The sequence below is a fragment of the Cydia splendana genome, chromosome 10 (genome assembly GCF_910591565.1).
Source record: "Cydia splendana chromosome 10, ilCydSple1.2, whole genome shotgun sequence".
Lineage (NCBI taxonomy): Eukaryota > Metazoa > Arthropoda > Insecta > Lepidoptera > Tortricidae > Cydia > Cydia splendana.
The window spans coordinates 6,695,676-6,714,383 of record NC_085969.1 but is presented as its reverse complement, the minus strand read 5'-3'; the positions used below and the strand labels follow the sequence as shown (position 1 = coordinate 6,714,383).

The 18,708-nt window shown below is 40.4% G+C and overlaps 1 pseudogene; it reads left to right on the top strand.

Moving 5' to 3' along the window:
* The first annotated feature begins 323 nt into the window (after window positions 1-323).
* LOC134794499 (uncharacterized) lies at window positions 324-11,873 on the top strand (annotated as a pseudogene).
* The last annotated feature ends 6,835 nt before the right edge of the window (window positions 11,874-18,708 follow it).

Here is an 18,708-nt window from a genome sequence, read left to right as displayed (position 1 = left end):
TTATTTCTTTTTGCCCTGATTGTCTATCACTTATAAAGTGCCGACTAATCGGCCATTTTTGCCGACTAGTCGCCGACTAATCGCCGACTACAAATGAGGCCGGATAGTCGGCTTTCCCGACTAGTCGGCGACTAGTCAGTACATCCCTAGTTATAATTTTTACTTGGAGTTTACCCCTGCAAATAAGTATAATTAGGCAGCTGTAGCTTTTTATTAACAAAAAAAAAACAAATGTTAATTAAAACAACAACTTGACTATACACGCGTCATCAGTATCAGTAGGTATAGTACAAATGGCCTCCAGCCGAATTCGACCACAGTCAGTGTCACGGCAACCGCCCGCAATGTCGCACACTATAATCAAATTATTGTTATTAGTCGCCGGTGTGGCTGTGTGTGTCACACAAGATACACAGGATTTACGGGAATCAAGGGTAGTGCAGACCGCACAGGGGCCCGTGAGGGGATATAAGAAGGATGATGTCTTCTATTTTTACGGGATCCCATATGCCACGGCGCCTACTGGAACGCGCAGATTCACTGTAAGTAGATTTAGGTTAAAGATTTGGTATATCAATATACATGAATATAATTATATTGTATCATCATCGACAGAAAAAAACCCTACAAAATATAAAATAAAAAGAATTACTAATTTATTGTACATGCTTATATATGAATAGAAATAAAAGAAGAGAATGTGAAAGACGGTACCTATCTATACGAGAAATGTAACAAATTGAAATGTCAACTGTCAATATAGTAAAAAAATCAAAGCAAAAATAAGAAAATACAAATGATCAAAAATCCGAAAAATATAACTTCAAAATTTCTTTATTTTCATTTACTAGTAGGAAAACGAAATAAACTAATGACTTGTAAGTAGATAGATGTATAAATTGTAGCATGCTAAACTAGTGAACTATAAAAAATATAAAAGAATTCATTATAGTTACATAATTATTTTGGGAAAGCACGATAAATTTCAATAATAGTTAAACGTAGTAAGTTAGTAAAAACGAGTTACTAAGAAGCGTTTTTTGGGCGGGGTAAAATACATATAAGTAACGTTTCCTCTGAATTTGTGAAAATGACGGTATACTAACAACCAACTTCTCTTCAGCCTTCAGATACCTAGGTATATTGAAGCAGTCGAGGTGCTCAAAAATACCTGATCACGCACTCTATCGCCTTGATAATAGAGACGTGTTCAAATATTTGTGAGCACTTTAACTGCTCCAATATATCTGTGTCTGATGGCGACTGTACACACCGTGACTAATTTGTCTAATACACATACCGTTGATATTTTTAAGTTGGCACAAGTGACTTAAGGTCACCTAACAAAAACGGGCTAAAGATGTCAACATACAAATGTATTATATTCGTGGTCGTTATTATAAACTTTATTCTAAGTAGAATTAAATGAATTAAATTGAAACTAAAACAAAATACTCGTCTCTATTCTCATTGGTAAATAAATAGGATAATATTTATCTGGATGTTTCAAATAAATGTGTTAGTCAACTTTAATAGCTTCAACATAAATATTTAAATTTCAGGCACCGCTACCAAGACCAGTGTGGATGAACCCACTTGAAGCAGTCAATGATAAGATAATTTGTCCACAAGGCAAATTTCCAATGCTATTAGATTTATCTAATTATGACATGCGCGAGGACTGTCTTGTGGCAAACATCTATATGCCCGATACAGAGGACACTAATCTTCCTGTCGTGGTCTATGTCCATGGAGGGGGTTACCATATAGGAGCTGGAGCCTTTGCGTCACCAAGCCCATTAGTGCGCACCAAAAAAGTAATAGCTGTCACTTTCAATTATCGCTTGGGAGCGCACGGATTCCTCTGTCTGGGCACAGATAATGCTCCCGGTAACGCAGGCATGAAAGACCAAGTAGCGCTGCTTCGATGGGTACAGAAGAACATCGCCAGTTTTGGGGGAAATCCCAATGAAGTCACTATTGCTGGGTACAGCGCAGGCTCATCAGCAGTGGACCTCCTAATGCTCTCAGAGACGACCAAGGGTCTATATAATAAAGTTATACCCGAGAGCGGTGCAAGTGTAGCTGTATGGAGCGTTCAACTTGATCCTGTTCAGAATGCAAAGGATTTTGCTAAGCAGCTTAACTTCACTAACGCTGATAATATCAATAGTTTGGAAGAATTCTACTCCACTGTGTCATATGAGGCTTTGACGTCGGATATTCTCTTCGATAAGGAGGATTCAAACTTTTTATTTTCACCTTGTGTTGAGTCACGCTCACGCTCACCGGCGTTGAAATGTTCCTTGATGATGCTCCAATTAACATTTTAAGAAAAGGTAAATACAGAAAAGTGCCAGTTCTGTATGGATTTGCAAATATGGAAGGTTTATTTCGGGTTCCATGGTTTGAACAATGGAAAGAATCAATGAATGAAAAATTTTCAGACTTTTTGCCAGCTGATTTGCAGTTTGAAAACAAGGAAGAAAAGGAGCGTATTGCAAAAGATATTAAAGAATTTTATTTTAGTGATAAACGCATATCGGCTGAAAATATTCAAGGGTTTATCGATTACTTCTCTGATGTCATTTTTACATTTCCTCATTTGAGATCAGTTAAGCTGCAAGTGGAGGCTGGTAGTGATTCAATATACCTTTATGAATATTCGTTCTTCAGGCCACATCCCGAAAATGCTGGTATTCCAGAATACGTGAAAGATATCAAAGGAGCAGGTCACTGTGCCCAGACTTCTACGGTACTGGAAACTGGTGCATTTGGCGTTAATCTCGGTCCTGATTCTGATGAATACAAGAAAATGAAGAATATTATGGTTGAACTTTGGGTGAACTTTATCACTAAAGGGTAAGTAAAATAAATTTGTAGGTCTTTATTCAAACAAACATTTATAATAAATTACATCATTTTTAAAACCATTAATAAACTAAACGTCTAATATGCGCCTCCACGCTGAATCGTACCCGGCTCAAAAGTCCCCATAATTTCTTTGTAGGTTACAATTAAATTTTAAATGATGTAGTGCCATAATAGTGAAACGAATGTGACACACAAGAATATATATGTATTTATTTATTATACAAAAGGTTAAAGGTACATATATAATCATACAAAAGTAACTTAAATATATCTAAATATTAAAATATTTTAATCTAAAAGACCTCCGCGGGCTGTACCGGGTGCAAAGGTGCCCATGATACTTGCCGCGTTACCACGTTGGATAGCGATGGCCAGCCTTTGCACCAGGTACGAACCCGCGCGAGCATCAGAGGTCCTCTCCCTGATTCTACCTCCCACCTCCCTTATAAAAGCTATGGCGTCAGACCCCCAACACCCCGTTACCTCGAAGGCGAGTGGCACAAAATAATAATTCGCCTCAAGGTCGGAGTATTTTATGCGCTTTCTTAACGCTGCCAGCTCTGCCGCAGCGCCTGCTGTCTGCACCGTCCGGTTAAGGTGTGAGGCGGCGAAAGTGCTGACGCACGTCGCGTCCCATAGTAGGCACTTTCCTTTCTGCCAGGGCACCAAAGTTAACTCGTCCGGCCGTTTGCCATCGGTGCGACAGAGGCCAGGTGGTTCCAGAACACACGGTATGTTCGCAGATATGAGGGCCCTCCGGACGATGTCGTTAAGCGCGTGGTGTCTGGGAAATCTGCCTGAACAGCGACAGCAACTCAAAGCGTGATGGCCATTAGCTTCCACCGTGGAGCCGCAGATGCATTTGTGAGGTATACAAACATCGCAGCCCAGGCGGAGAGCTACAGCCACACGCATTGAGTCACTGTCGAGGAGTGTTCCCAGATGAGGGGAAGGCAAAGCCTGTAACCACGCTCCCGCTTCTACCTTTGACACCGACCGGAGTCTTGCCAAATCCACACCTGTAGCAGCACTCAAGAGACGGGCAAGTGTGTTTCTGGCACCCGTATCATCCCAGGCTCTCTGCACTTGCGGAGCCTCAGGCACAGTCGCAGTTGGGTAACGAGCTGACCATATTGCCAGCGCATCGCTAACAAAGGGAATTGTAGCCCTGTCTCCATGGGAATGTAACATTTTAGAGACAAGGTCAATGACCCCATGCGCTGACGCTAGAAAGGCTGGCAGGCCTACGTCCCCTGCGCGCCGTAAACCCAGGCCACCATGACGTACAGGCAGAGAAGCTTGGGTCCACTGGTCATCAGAAAGGGACACATTTAAAATGGTTTCTGCTGTATCCTTTAAGGTGTCGTCAAAAGAAGACACCTCATCAGGACACAACCACGTCGGGGTGGTTCTTAAAAGGTACGTTATTTTTGGAACCGCAAAACACATTCTAAGCAGAACAAGGGCGACGTGGATACCTATATTATTCAGGCGCTCTCGGGCGCGCAGAAGGAGCCGTCTCCTGGTCTCTATTGCATCCGGGATGGCGTCTGGGAATATTGGACAGCCCAGAAGGTAAAACGTGGTACGTGAAAGTTCTTCGAGACCAGGAAGCAGAGTCTGAAAAGAATACAAGGAAGAAGAAGAAGTGGGGCTGCAGCAGAAAAATTCACATTTTGTCGCGTTCACCTCCAGACCCATTTCCTTAAGACGGGGAAGAAGAAAATCCAAGTCTTGCTTTACGTTATCAGGTCTCCCTCCCAAGGTCCCGTCGCCCAAATACCATGTATTAAGGGGTGATTTTAAAAGCGGTATTATTTTATGAATGGCGAGGCTGAAGGTGAGCGGTCCGAGTGGATCTCCCTGTTGCGCACCCACCTGGGAAAGGATGAATCGTTTAGATCGTTTTAATACTATTATGAAAAACCTTAGAAAGTGCCATAACACAGTCACAAGAGGTACTGAAACCCTCAGGAAATTTAATGCTAAACACATCTTCATTACCTATTTGTTCACTTAGGCAGTTCATCAAAAAGCATTAGGGATCCAATTCTTTATAATTCCATGTCTTTTCCTTGTCTTATGAAATTCAAAATAAGTTTTTATTCAGCATTGGTGACTCTGTGGTTTCACATCTCATCATTTTCACAAAATAATCAAAGTTACTTATTTCTCTGTTCCAGTAAACCAGTACCCGAGGGATCAAATCTCCCTTCTTGGCCCCCGGTTGGTGCTAACAGGTCTCCCTATATGTCTCTAGGAGAAGAGATAAAGCTGAAAGGGCCTCTCTTGGAGGAACGTACACACTTTTGGGAGGATATCTACGGGCGCTTCTACAGATCTCCAGTGGCACCATCCACGCGCAAACTTAGAAGTGAACTCTAACACGAAAACAATATTTTGTGTCATATTTATTTTTATAAATAGCGATTTTAACATAAAATAATACTTTGCGTTTTGTATAATGACTGTACATTTAGTTTTTTAATCAATTTAGCCATTTCAAAACTCATAACTCAAAGTGACATTGCAAATTTTCGGAGACTCTTGCACGTACATGTAGACCTAGTTAACTTGTACAACAACAAATCGGTAGATAGTTTGTAGTGTACTTGTGTGTGTCTTATCGTCACGTACAGTTGTGTTCAGAATTAAAAAACAACATACCTTATTATTTAAAAAAAATTAAAAGATATTGGAGGTAACTGAAATAAGTGTTTGACTGTATTTTATTTAAGTAATATATTTTTATTAACTGCCTAACTGGCTTCTATCAGATGAAGCGATGCACTGGCCAGAAGGGCCCGAACAGATGTTTAATGTTGCTAAATATTTATATAATCATTAAAAAAACAGTTAATAGTTATTTGTACAACAAGAGATCAAAGTTTGATATTTCTTCGAGTGCTTATTTTGAGTCCCGTGCAAGCGAAAGATTCTATAATAGATTCACGAGCGTAGCGAGTGAATCTAATTTAGAATCTTGAGCGTAGTAAGGGATTCAAAAGCGCACGAGATGTAAATAACTTTGATCTCGTGTAGTACACAAAATTTTTCACTCTAAGCAGTGAGAACATACCTAGAGGGACAGAGATAATAGAACCCAAGTATATCGAACTTGTATTAGACCCCGCATGTTGAAATGACATTAAAGGTCACTTGAATGTCATTTTGTCTCACTCAGTGAGCAAAATCGCATTTTGCTCACTGTGTGAGACACACTCAGTGAGCAAAATCGCATTTTGCTCACTGAGTGAGACAAAATGACTCAGTGAGCAAAATCGCATTTTGCTCACTGTTTTTAAGAAGCAAAGTACCCTTGTTCGAGCTGCTGAGGTGAAAAATACTTAACCTTATTCAACGGCGGTGCGGTTAGCAAGAAGCGAGTATTAGTGATGAGCAATTTTTTTTTCGCAGTCGTGTTTTGAACAATGTAATGCCTTTTTTATTCACACGGGGCCTACTAGACGTTCATTAATTGCGCAAGAAAATAATTGTCCGCTAGTCGTTTTCTCGCTGCCGGCTAGACGCCTTGATTTATAAAAAAAAACAACAGTTTGCACTCCGGGAGTGCCGGCAGAAGTGAAAACTCAATGACATTGTAACTCAAAATATTAATAACAGCGCCATCTAGTGCAAAATGTCTGCAGCACTATGTATAATTGAGGTTAACGCCATCTAGCGTTATTTCGTCGCATTACTTGAAACTCCTAAGCACATCACTGTGAGTACTAGAGTTATATTAGTACCAGTTTGAGGAAAACTCACTAGATGGCATTTAAATAAAAAAAGAAAAACTCAATGACATAGTAACAGTGTCCGTCACACGTGACATCACGTCTTACGTCTTACGCTCTCGCGAGTTTAACATTTTTTCAGTGCAAAAGTTCAAAAGTGCTCAGCGCCGCTAAAGAAGTTTTCACTTCAAAAACACTTAAAACACAATTCGATGCGACTGTACAGTTGTCATCAGTCTAATCTAATACAGACGACCGCTAGCCGAATGAGCACAGTCAGTGTCATGGAAACAGCCCGCAATGCCGCACACCATAATCAAATTATTGTTATTAGTCGCCGGAGTAACTGTGTGTGTTACACAGGATACACAGGATGTAAGGGAATCAAGGGTAGTGCAGACCGCTCAGGGGCCCGTGAGGGGATACAAGAAGGATGATATCTTCTATTTTTACGGGATCCCGTATGCCACGGCACCTACTGGAACGCGCAGGTTCACCGTAAGTTTTCTATAAGTTCATTTAATTCTATACCTTGTTTCCTTGTAATAAAGTACACGTTGGAAGTACACGTTGGTATTTTAAGTAAATAATGGTAGGTGACCTCATGTATCTCAGTAGAAACCGGCTAAAGATGTAAACAAACCAATTGCCTGTATAAGAGTATTAATAGTCATTGTTTACGCGCGTTAATTAATAAATACTGAGTTTTATTAAATGATAAAATATGTTTCGTAGATTTTTTTATGTGGTCTTTATTTGCGTTCTAGACCGTTCGCGATGTAGACTAAAAGGGATATAGGCAAATTATTACACTAGTCATTTTGCGTTCTAGACCGTCCGCGGCTATACAAATTCTTCTATTAAATATTTGTCTTACTTTTTACGTTCTACAAAGACATCTTATGTAAACATAATTATTATAAATTAGATTGAAGGTCAAAAAACACTGCCTCGATCTTATAGTTCATTTACAGTAAGTACTTAGTGCAAATTGGAATTAGCCGAGAGTAGGCTAAATAAAAAACCGGGCAAGTGCGAGTCGGACTCGCGCACGAAGGGTTCCGTACCATAATGCAAAAAAAAAAAACGAAAAAAAAGCAAAAAAAAACGGTCACCCATCCAAATACTGACCACTCCCGACGTTGCTTAACTTTGGTCAAAAATCACGTTTGTTGTATGGGAGCCCCATTTAAATCTTTATTTTATTCTGTTTTTAGTATTTGTTGTTATAGCGGCAACAGAAATACATCATCTGTGAAAATTTCAACTGTCTAGCTATCACGGTTCGTGAGATACAGCCTGGTGACAGACGGACGGACGGACGGACGGACAGCGAAGTCTTAGTAGTAGGGTCCCGTTTTACCCTTTGGGTACGGAACCCTAAAAATGATAGAACACAGGTGCTCGTATAGATAACGGTTTACAATAATTATTATCATTACATACATGTTTGTCAAATTACACTACAGTAGTATCAATTATCTTATCAATATTTTATAGACATAAATTGGTGAAGAAAACATAAAAAACAATCCACTTTTAGATAGTAGATTAGTTATCTACTGAAATACCGTCATTATAGCCAACTTTGCCTCCAGGGGAAACTTTGCCCAAAACGACAATTTTAAACAAATTCGTTAATGTATGTGTGTATGTGGCCATCCTGCTATTTTTAGTAGAAAATAGGTTATATTAGTGACAAAACTATATGCCAAACATGTGCATAACTTGACTTGGGAATTTTCAGCGAGTTGTCAAATTTCGGCGATCAAAAATTTTTTGAAAAATTAATGCACGTAGAAAAAAAACCGGGCAAGTGCGAGTCGGACTCGCGCACGAAGGGTTCCGTACCATAATGCAAAAAAAAAAAACGAAAAAAAAAAGCAAAAAAAAAACAGTCACCCATCCATGTACTGACCACTCCCGACGTTGCTTAACTTTGGTCAAAAATCACGTTTGTTGTATGGGAGCCCCATTTAAATCTTTATTTTATTCTGTTTTTAGTATTTGTTGTTATAGCGGCAACAGAAATACATCATCTGTGAAAATTTCAACTGTCTAGCTATCACGGTTCGTGAGATACAGCCTGGTGACAGACGGACGGACGGACGGACGGACGGACGGACGGACAGCGAAGTCTTAGTAATAGGGTCCCGTTTCACCCTTTGGGTACGGAACCCTAAAAATTGAGAACCTTTTGACAAATATTTCCGGGTTTCAGTTATAAAACATGAAGCATAGATATGTCAATTGAGGTTAAATCTAAAAAGGCCTATAGACACAAAAGTTTTGGCGGTGGGCAATGTAATCCGGTAATTTACAAACCTATGGACGTCAACTTACTAAAACGGCTTAGGGTTGTCACTTTTGACAAATTTACCCAACTTCGCAAGTAAAAGAAGGTTATGTTTGCACACTAAAGAAAGTTTATAAATATATACTGCATTTAATTGGTCTTATTATCCTTTATTTAGATGTTTTATCCCTTTAACGCATGAATTGCTGTATTTAGCAAAACTCATATTTTAGAAATTTAGACCATTAAACTATTTTAACAGGTTTTCTCTAAAGTGACAACCCTAGCCTTTGTAAAATGTTAAAATGTCTTGTATGGAAATGGCCAAACACGGGTAGGCAACATTGCCCACCAAATTTTTTCAAATGTTTTTACACTTATCGCCAAGTTATTAACAGGGAACGGTAGGATTGCCCAAAACCTTTAAGTGATCCTTAGACATCATCATCATACGAGCTGTATTTGAACACCAAATTGACGTGGGCAATGTTGGCGCAAACCCCGGATATCAAGCCCGCCCTCTGAAATGCCAAAAAAGTGGGTAAAAATATGATTTAAAAAAAATTTCTTCAATTAAACTGATGCGTTTGATCACTATGGACGTGCTGAGCAATAAAAGTCATATGATGTGATATAATTTGTTTGAGAAATACATGTTTTTTCAAAAAAAGCGGGCAAAGTTGGCTATAATGACGTACCTACTACTCTTGTTAGCAAAAGGCGCATACATGTCTAATGAATGACTTCATGAGATTTAGTTAAATCACTAACATAGCATTAGTCAAGTCTAATAATCTCATTCTTACTGAATATTTTATTTCAGGCACCGCTTCCAGGACCAGTATGGATGAACACACTTGAAGCAGTCAATGATAAGATACTTTGCCCTCAGGGCAAATTTCAGATGATTAACTTGCCATTAGATTTGGTCATGCGAGAAGACTGTCTTGTAGCAAACGTCTATGTACCTGAAACAGAAGAGACTAATCTCCCTGTCGTGGTCTACGTCCATGGGGGAGCTTACCAATTAGGAGGCGGAGTGTTTGGTTCACCAAGCCCATTAGTGCGGACCAAAAAAGTAATAGCTGTCACTTTCAACTATCGCTTGGGAGCGCACGGATTCCTCTGTCTGGGTACAGAAAATGCTCCCGGTAACGCAGGCATGAAAGACCAAGTCGCGCTGCTACGATGGGTACAAAAAAATATAGCCAGCTTTGGGGGAAATCCCAATGAAGTCACTATTGCTGGGTACAGCGCAGGCTCATCAGCAGTGGATCTACTGATGCTCTCAGAGACGACCAAGGGTCTATATAATAAAGTTATACCCGAGAGCGGTGCAAGTGTAGCTGTATGGAGCGTTCAACTTGATCCTGTTCAGAATGCGAAAGATTTTGCTAAGCAGCTTAACTTTACTAACGTTGATAATATAAATAGTTTAGAAGACTTCTACTCAACTTTGTCATATGAGGCTTTGACGTCAGATGTTTTCCTTGATAGGAAGGATTCAACTTTCTTGTTTTCACCTTGTGTTGAACGTGATACCGGCGTTGAAATGTTCCTGGACGACACTCCAGTTAACATTGTAACTCAAGGAAAATACAGAAAAGTACCAGTCCTGTATGGATTTGCCAATATGGAAGGTTTATTCCGGGTTCCATTGTTTGAGCAGTGGCAAGAATTAATGAATGAAAGATTTTCAGACTTTTTGCCAGTTGATTTGCAGTTTAAAAACAATGAAGAAAAGGAGCGTATTGCGAAAGATATTAAAGAATTTTATTTTGGTGATAAACGCATATCGGCTGAAACTATTCAAGGGTTTATCGATTACTTCTCTGATGTCATATTTGCGTTTCCTCATTTGAGATCAGTTAAGATGCAAGTGGAGGCTGGTAGTGATTCAATATACCTTTATGAATATTCGTTCTTCAGGCCACATCCCGAAATTGCTGGTATTCCAGAATACGTAAAAAATATCAAAGGAGCAGGTCACTGTGCCCAGACTTCTGCGGTACTGGAAACTGGTGGATTTGGCGTTAATATTGGTCCTGATTCCGATGAATACAAGAAAATGAAGAATATCATGGTTGAACTTTGGGTGAACTTTATCACTAAAGGGTAAGTAAAATAAGTTTGTAGGTTAAAATTAAATTTTAGATGATGTTGTAGCATAATTTGTGAAACGACTATGACACGCAAGGTCGTTTTACTATTATGAAAAAGGTAAGAATGAGCGCAGCTAACACTGTCATTTATAAGAGGTACTAAAACCCTCAAGAAATTTAATGCTAAACACATCTTCGTTACTATTCACTTAGGCAGTTCGGCATTAGGGAGTATTACTGCAATGTTCTGCCGCCAGAGTGCAGCACTAGTGCAGCAGCAGTAGTAAACCATAGAGTAACTTATACATACTAGGTCTTAAACAGTTTTTTGACAAGTTTTCACTATTGTTTAAAAGTTTTGACATTGATGCATCAAGGCGGTTTGCTTACAGGTGGTCTACCGCGAAGCGCGAAAATCGAAATTTCGTTATCTGCCTCTCTATCGATCGAATAGGCAAAAGTGATAGAGAGGCAGAAACTGGGCCTTGGCCTTGTGATTGCGCTATTGACGCAGAGTTTTGCGTAATATTCCCTATTAGGGATCCAAACATTTATAATTCCATGTCTTTTCCTTGTCTTATGAAATTCAAAATGAGTTGTTATTCAGCGTTGGTGAGTTCACATCTCATAATATTCACAAACTTATTTCACTGTTCCAGTAAACCAGTACCCGAAGGATCAAATCTCCCTTCTTGGCCCCCAGTTGGTGCTAACAGGTCTCCTTATATGTCTCTAGGAGAAGAGATAAAGCTTAAAGGGCCTCTCTTGGAGGAACGTACACACTTTTGGGAAGACATCTACGGGCGTTTCTACAGATCTCCAGTAGCACCATCTCCACGCAAAGATAGAAGCGAACTTTAACACGAATAATGTTTTCTATAATAATTATTTCCTATTAGAAGTGTTTTTAAAACACTTCATAAGTGAAAATGACAAATAATTTTACATAAAATGGCGGTCGTTCATTGTTTTACTTACCGCTTATTGTCACTTAGGTTCTAATATTTTTGTTCATACGTCTTTCTTATGAATTTGTTTTAAGAATAATGGTTTGAATAAATTTTCTCATTGCATTTGTATCAGGTCATTCTCAACAAAATTGTCTGCTGTCTTATTGCCGCGACCCATATATTTTCATTCAAAGAGTTCTGGCAATTAGACGCAACCGCAGACATTTTCTCAGAGAATGACCCATCATTAGATACCAAGACAATTGATTAGCATCTGTAGTAAAAACTTTATTATGCTTTATTCATATAAAATTGTCACAGTATTATTGTTTCTTTTTAACGTCAATGGCCCTATAGGTACAATTATAGTCTTACTATGATAGTTACCTATCATCCATCCCGTTTGTTGTTTTTTCATTATTAGTAATATTAATGAATTCGCAAAAAAATACACGAGTGTGTATCATGTTAACAAATTTGATTGTGGATTTTCATTGCCATGAGCTACGAGTTACTTTATTTTATATAGGTTTTAAGGTGGTGGTACTGGTGCTCGATGCGGTCCCAGTACATGTCATCTTGATACTTAAGTCATTGTCAATAGAGGTGACAGCAGGGTGTCATCTTTTGGGCATTAGCATGTCGAGCACTACTAGTACCACCACCTTATCGTGATAAACTTAAGTATGACAGCGACTAATTAACTAATTAACAAGCAAAATTTATTTCTCTTCCACAAAATTTCATAAAATTAATCTTATATATATCGTTTGCCGACATCCCCAAGATCCGCTCGTGAGCTATAGACAAGCCACACAGCAGCACTGTCTCTGCGGAGACCGCAGCGCGGGCTGGCGCCGCCTGCGTGTGGTGCACCTCGATGCCCCGTCGTTTGACACCATATGTCAACATTGAAAATGTTTACTAACAAATATTTCTGTGAAAATATTCCAGCAATTATCGAAACTTCACTTTGAAAAGTGCATACTGTATCAGTGCCAATTCTCAACAGTGTTCGAATTTTGTTAGCTCGGCTCTTCTCTTCCTTCTCGGCCTTGAAAAAAACATATCCTGTGCAGAAGATTCATTTAGTGCAGTGGTGTTTTTATATCATTTAATTTCTTATTACTTATATTTAAGACATAGTATTTAGCTTGTATTTAGCCTATTATATAGTTAATGCTCCCTAGCCTTATGTCACAAACCCCATCAACATCCGTTCACCAAAATGGACCTAGCACTGCCAGCAACAACGCCACTGAAGATCTTTTACCCTGCCCTCACTGCCCACCGTCCCGCCGTCTTTACAAAGGTAGCAGAGGTCTTAACGTCCATATTACTCGCATTCACATAACTCAGTCGCAAACTTCTCAACAGTCGCAACATATAAATACAGTGCCCACTCATATCAGCAATGACAATACAATTAACAATTTACCGGATTGGCTTGGTTCACAACGGAATGCAACTCCTATCGTTAAAACAATTCCTAAGGGAGCTCGCATTTCCGTCGCGAATGCTCTATGCCAAATTATATTAAAAACTGTTAGCGAAAATTCATTTCAAAGTTGGGCCCAACTATTATCCTTTACCTACAGAACATTACACGTAAGCGACATAAACAACAACATATCCCTTACTCAGAAAACTAAAACAAATTGTATCCTTCCAACTGACCCAGTTCCCCGCCCTCAGTCGAATCGTACCCCAAATAATAATAAAATATTTAAAATAGTGGAACAAAAAGTCACAGAAGGTGATATAAAGGGAGCCGCCCAAATGCTTTTCTCCAGTGACGTTGTTGCACCAGATACTCCTGACACCGTTTCAGCATTAATTTCTAAACATCCACTTCCAGCAGCATCTCTTCGCCTGCCTGATCCCCCGGACCCTGGAGCACCACACCTCATTGCCACTAAAAAGGATGTGCTAGCTGCTGTGATGTCATTCAGGAATGGCTCCGCCGGCGGCCTCGATGGCCTCTCTCCGCAACATCTGAAAGATTTACTGTGCGGTGCCACCGGTGACGTCGGAGAGCATTTGCTGGACTCCATCACGCAGCTAGTAAACATCATGCTTTCTGGCAAAGTATGTGACGAGGTATTAGACATCCTATATGGTGCTAATCTCTGTGCCCTTAAAAAAAAAAGATGGGGGCATTAGACCCATCGCCATAGGCCTAACTTTTAGACGTATCTGTTCTAAAATTTGCTTTAAATCCATTTTTCCCACTCTCACAAAAAAATTTCAGCCTCTACAACTCGGTTTTGGCAGCAAAGGTGGCTGTGAAGCCGCTGTACATGCAACACGCGCCTTCGTTGTGGACGACGCTTGCGAGGTGCTGCTGAAAGTGGATGTGAAAAACGCCTTCAATTCTGTTGACAGAGGCGCTCTTCTTACACAAATTCAGGACGCCACCCCCCTGATCTACAAATACCTATGGCAGTGCTATCACCAGCCCTCGCACCTACTCTTTAAAACAAATCGCTTGTCGTCAGCGGTGGGCTGTCAGCAGGGTGACCCTTTGGGACCCGCCATTTTCAGCCTCGCCATCCATCCAGTCATTTCCGACTTAAAGTCAAAATTCAACGCCTGGTACCTCGACGATGGGACTCTAGAGGGAGACTGGAAAACCGTTTTAGATGACTTGAAAAACCTAACTGACTCCTTTAGCGCAATAGGTCTGGAGCTAAACTTCTCTAAATGCGAGCTCTTCATCAACAAGCCCCTTCCTGCTGTTGACTTGAAAAACATAATCTCATGCTTCAATATTCTGGCTCCCAATATCAAAATTATCGACAGACAATCCCTCCGACTCCTAGGTGCTCCCATCTTCCCGGAATCATTTCCACCGCTCATCAACGAACATCTCAGTATCCATCAAGCCTATTCGGACCGCCTTTTAAAAATCAGTTCACACATGGCATTAGTCATCATAAAGTTTTGCTTGTTCGTTCCCAAATTCACGTATATACTCAGATGCAGCCCCATCTGGAAACATCCCCATCTTATCGAGCCTTTAGATTCCGTACTCAAAACTACTCTCTCATCAATCCTTAACATCCACCTCGATAACCGCGCCTGGACTCAGGCCTCCCTGCCAATCCGTCATGGCGGCCTGGGCATACGCCAAGTGGTCAGTGAGGCCCTCCCTGCGTTTTTGGCCTCTTTCCATAGTACACAGAACCTTGCGGCTAAGATTTTTTGCCCAGCTGCTGGAAACGAGTGCACCACCACTCTGAATGAGGCCCAAGATGTCTGGCTGCAGTCCTGCCCAGGCAGCCCGCTTCCAGTTTCCCTTAAATCGCAAAAACAGTGGGACGAGCCGCTCTGCCGATCAACCTTAAAAGAACTCACGGACTCTGCTCAGAGTTCAGCAGAGCGCGCTCGTCTGCTGGCAGTGGCGGAACCGGAAGCTGGTTACTGGCTTCACGCATTACCATCAGCCAATATTGGCACCCTGCTCGACAAGACGACCCTCACTCTTGCCACCTGCTTACGACTGGGCACCAAAACTAACGAGCCCCACCGCTGCCGCTGTGGCACCATGGTAGACGATCTGGGTCACCACGGCTTGTCTTGCCAGAGGAGCGCCGGCCGTATCTCCCGCCACGCATCCTTGAATGATGTCATCCGTAGGGCGCTTGCTTCCGTCAGCGTGCCGGCCATACTTGAGCCGAACGGTATCGCACGCGACGACGGCAAGCGGCCCGACGGGATGTCACTCATTCCGTGGAAGCTGGGGAGGACGCTTGTGTGGGACGCCACCTGCGTTGACACGCTCGCGCCGTCCCACCTACAGGCGACCTCCGTCAAGGCGGGGGCTGCGGCCACAACAGCGGGACTAAACAAGCGGCGCAAATATGCTGTCCTCGGCGAGGGCTACATATTTGCACCGTTCGGAGTCGAAACTCTGGGTTCGTGGGGGGCCAGTGCGAAGTCTAAAGACTAAGAAATAGAAGATAAAGAAATTTCCGAGCGCCTTATAGATGCGTCTGGTGACCAGAGGGCTGGCAGCTACTTCGGCCAGAGACTAAGTCTGGCCATCCAACGAGGTAACGCTGCCAGCCTACTGGGCACCATAACTCATGACAGCGACCTAGGGAGCATTTTTTATTTATAAGTTTATTTATAAGTCTATTTATATGATTATTTTAAGTTTTATATTCCATGTAGTTTAGTTTTATTATTGTTTAGTTTGTATTTTTTGTCTCAATAAAGTCCATATTTTACTAATTAACATAACATGAACACACATTGATTAAAATTGTATTGGTGTAGTTGTTAGCAACTATAGCAAAGTTTCATATTGCTAAATATAAAACTGTATCAACACAAACGGAAGAAAAATCTTACATTAATTTGATATTGTAAAGTGAATATTCTCGGCCGACTGCAAGCAAACTACTTCCAGTGTCCTTAAAGGTACAACCAAGACTCATTTCACTGCGAAAACTTTAAAAACCCGCAAGCTACACTCCTTTGGGAAATATAGGGAGACAACTAAATTGTTTTCCGAAGCGAGGTTGGATTTAAAATTCATTACTGCTGCCTTCGGCGAGGCTGAGAATGGAATGTAATGAAAAGTAGAGTTCTATTACAAGGTGGGATGTAACATTTTAGAATTTCAATTGTTTTTATAATGTAGTTACTGTACGATTTATTCTTTTGGAAAAACACTTAAAATATTTTCATAGAAAGTAATTTAATTTGTTGTTGTAGAATGATTAGTTTATTTTAAGTTTTTAATCGTAACCTTGTTAGGACTAAATGATAAGCATGTTTATAGGGTAGATCAGAATTATCGGCATCTCTTAAATTTTTTGCATATACATAATGATGGATATTATACTTATTCAACAACATTTTATTTGCTTATATGGCAAGTAAAATAAAATTATCTCCTTAAATAATAAACACCTTATTAAAAAAACTGCCGCTGGATATCCTGTAGGTATATGTTCTTCTTTGTTATAGTCCGGTGTATGTGTATTTATAATAAACTAATAATTGTAATTTATAATAAACTTTATTACTCCATTTTCTTTCTTAAGCTGCGTACGGAATGCGCGTACATTGGCACGCGTAGTCGGTTACGCGTGTCCTGGAACACCATGTCCGTACTTGCAGTTACTCGTACACTCTAGCGAGCCGCCATAGTTGGTTTTTGGTAAAATGTACGCGTGGACTGCGTATCCCGACTACGCGTAACCACAGGAACGCACTGTCCGTACGCAGCTGTATAGCGCCGGCGTGGGGTGATCTCGCTGAGTCTGTGTCTCTGTGTGTTGTGGTCCAAGACGCACTTGAGCGTAAGTAATTAGGTAAGTAGTCAACGCTTCTGAACTTGTGACCGCAAGCGAGCTGAGATTGCATTAGTTATCTGAAACTCGGGGCACACAGACAAGTTACACAGCCCGGATTAGCATAGGGATTGACGTGACGAGGAATTGTTCCTGTGGCATATCTTAGCCACGATGTTGTAGCTTTGGAAATACTAGTAGTTCGCCCCGAACTGAGAACTCGCGGTTCGACAAAAACTATATAGTGTAGATTCATAGACATCTATTTTATTTTCGACACGATTGAATAAAAAATGTGAAAATTCAAGATGGCTGATACGTCTATTTTCTCGCGTACCCACCACAATTGCCCAGACAACAGTCCACCTACCCTACCAATGTGTCTACATTCTAGATACATTATGGACACTCATAGTTTCTTGCAAAGGAGTTGACCAGAATAGGAAGACCCCTCACAAATAGATTTTGGGCCTTCTAGGCTCTTCTAGCTCCATAACCCCGTGATCGAGCCTGCTCATAATTTAATGACTAAAATATAATGCCCTCAACTTTTTATATAATATAATTCAAATTAGAACCCATTTACTATCAAACCCATCAAACTATCATTGCCCATCAAACTATCTTCTGATAGTTCAGCTTAAAAACATCGAAATGCCGGGACATGCCCCTAGCTAGTCGAATCTTTCAAGTCGAGTGTAAGAACTTTTCGTTTCGCTTCGCTCGCTCGTTTGATTAGACTTAAGCTGTTTAAATTATAAATAAAAAAATATGACATTTAGTATAGAAGGAATTACTAGGGTTACAGGAGGGAGAATTTTACAATGAAGCAATAAATAAAATTGTTTTTTTTTTTATTGTTATGAACTTTACAAAAGCTGCAAAACGATCGTGTGCCACGATGACTATTCTGTTACAATTTGAAGAAAACTTTATTATTTTAACTGCTTTTTCGTTTGCTATTTTATAAGTTAACGTCTTAAACAATTCTAAGGAAAAACATATATAAATAGAGTTAGACCACGATAAGTCTGCGACGATTTTGATAGCACACGCAGTGCAAGTGTTATTTGTACGTCATAATTTCATAGAAGTATGAAGTTTATAATAACAGTGCACTGCGTTTGCTATCAAAATCGTTTGCAGACTTGGCCTAATTCTAGATACCTATAGCGTGTATACAAATCATGTTATTAATCAAATATAAATATTAGTATGTGATGAAATTCTAAGCACCCATTCATTTGTGCATGCATCTCATTGAGACTCGGTAAGGACCGGTACAGACGGACTGCAACCTAACTTGTATGGGAACTGCACGCTGACATTGCAGTTGGCGTGCAGTCGGCGTGCAGTGCCATACAAATTGCAGTCGGGTTGCAGTCCGTCTGTACCGGCCCTTAAATCCTAGAAACATTTTATTACTTATAATTATTTTCACTCATC